Here is a 2545-nt window from a genome sequence, read left to right on the forward strand (position 1 = left end):
ATAAAAGAATACATAACATCTCCGGCAGTTGAATCTACTAGAGAATCCACCGTGGGCATTGGATACTCATCTTTAGGTGTAGCTATGTTTAAATTTCTAAAATCTATACACACACTTAGTTTACCATTCTTTTTTAGTACTGGCACGATATTGGACAACCATTCGACATACCTGGCTGTTCTTATAAAACCTGCTTTCAATAATCGCTCTATCTCTTTCTTGATTTCAGGGAGTACATTGGGAGTAAAACGTCTAGGAGGCTGCCTATGAGGTTTAAAGTTAGGCGTAGTTGGTAACCTTCCACCAAGTCTCTATCTAAATCAGGCATTTGTTCATATTCCCAAGCAAAATAATCTTTGTACTCTTTTAGCAAAGCGACTAATTTATTACTAACCTCTTGATCGAGCATCTGGCTGATGAATGTTGGACGATCTTCCCCTTCATTGCCAATATTTACTTTGATCAGAGGGTCTTGTGCTTGAGCGTATCCAGGTTTGACGATCCGCATCACTTCGTCGTCCAGTTCCCTTGTAAGTACTTCCTCTTCTAAACAGTCCACCTTGTTGACTTCTTGGCCAATGCTTTGCTCTAACTCGAATACTGCCAACTTGTCCTTCAGCGCTTTTAGGGCAGTCTCTTCCTTTGTCTTGTCATTGCATTCCTTATTGAAAGCCATCAGTCTGGCTTTGAAGGCCTGAATGTCGGCCATTTGCTTTCGTAACTCAGAATCCATTCAAGATTCCTTGATTATTCTTTTGCCAATCACTGGCTCTTCCAGGGTCACTATATTTGACCTCATCTGTTTGAACATCTCAATGAGTGCGTCCACTGAGAACGGTTCTTCGCTTTGCGCGACAACCTGAGTTTCTTCTCCGTCTTGTATTACCCTGACAGGTCCATAGTTTTCCTCATACATGAACTTTTCCACCGAGTTTGCTTCTGTAACAAAAGGCCTATGATCGGCCTGTACCACCTAAGCTTCGCCTTTGTCATTCCAAAAGATCAGGCATTGATAAAGCGATGAGGGTATACAGCGACTCCCGTGTATCCAATCTCTTCCTAGTAGTACATTGTAACTAGTAGGACCATCTATTACAAAGAAAACAGTGGTCCTAGTAGTTGTCCCTATAGTTATGTCCAATGGCATAACTCCCTTAGCCAAAGTTGCTCCTCCATTGAAGCTAGTGAGGATGACTTCTGTAAGAATCATGTCACCCTCTGTCTTTGCGAACTTCCTCATCATCCTAGATGGAATGGTGTTTATAGCTGCTCCATTGTCGACAAGCACTTTTGCCACTGGGACGCCGTTAACTAGAGCTTTAACGTATAATGGCCTCAAGTGTTTAGTCAATTTCATGGCTGGCCGTTTAAAAATAACCTTTTCGACGGCCTCTATTTCCACTTCCTGCTTGTTTTCTGCCGAATTATCCTCCTGTGATAAGTCGACGTGCAGTATATCACGCTGATCCTCTGTCTCCTGAACTTCCTTCCTACTTCTTTCTAATGCTTCCTCATCAGTTACCCAACCTGTTGGAGGGGGCATTATTCTTGGAGGTGACCCATACTTCTCAGAGCGAGACACTCTCTTCTTCCTTTTGGGTGTCCCGTACAGTACGTAGAAGTCGAAAGGATGCCCAGATGGTTCTCCCAACAAGTCTACTTCGCGAACTCCCTCTTGATGTAGTTGCTTAAACAGAGTATTGCGCGATACTCCTCTCTTTCTTCTTTCTGCTTCTAGGTCGATTTCTTCTTCAATGTCTTTCATCCCGTCGTCCTCGTCATCATTGTAGGTCTCTCCAGAAGTCTGGGCTTCTTCACATACCAGCACGCAGGCTTCTCCTTCGTTATTCTCCCTCTCTTCTTCCTTTTCTTTATTCTTGAATTCGTTGGCTAATAGGTAATTATTGGCCACGACAGGAGGTATCGTACCAAATTGGATAGCAAGGGGCTGATCTGGATCTTCTTCATCCCTTTTGTCTCGCTCAAACCTTGATCTCCCAGAAGAGATTTCTGGCAGTTCTTTCATTGATTCATCTGTACCAGTCTCTTTACTACATTTGAGGACGTTTTGATTGGCTATCTTGAGTAGTTTAGGCGCTTTAGGATGTGGCACTCCCTATTGCTGCCTCATCATCCGTCCGTAGTTTCGTTGGAAATGCCTTTGTTGTGTCCTAGTCATCTCATCGAAGGGTATTGCCCTTCCTGCATTGTACTGGAATGAATGCCATACATTTGACCGGCGAGGTTGCGGCTTGAATGTTCTTCCATTCTTTGCTAGCCTGAACTGCCTCTCAAAAGGCGGTCCTCTATAAAATTATGTACCTAGTCTTCTACCAGGCTGAGTGTTTGGAAAGAAGGTAGGGCAATAAGGATGCTGCCATGTCCCTGGTTTCTCCGTATTTCCATTCACTTCTCTTTTACACCTTGCACACAGGACGTCTTCATCCTTTTTTGGTTCTTTCTCCTTGATTCGTTCAAAGACGCTGGGACGTGGTCTAGGATCTTCTTCTCCATCATCTACGACCAACTTGAATTTTGGCAACTT

This window comes from Olea europaea, chromosome 3 (assembly GCF_002742605.1).
Source record: "Olea europaea var. sylvestris chromosome 3, O_europaea_v1, whole genome shotgun sequence".
NCBI lineage: Eukaryota > Viridiplantae > Streptophyta > Magnoliopsida > Lamiales > Oleaceae > Olea > Olea europaea.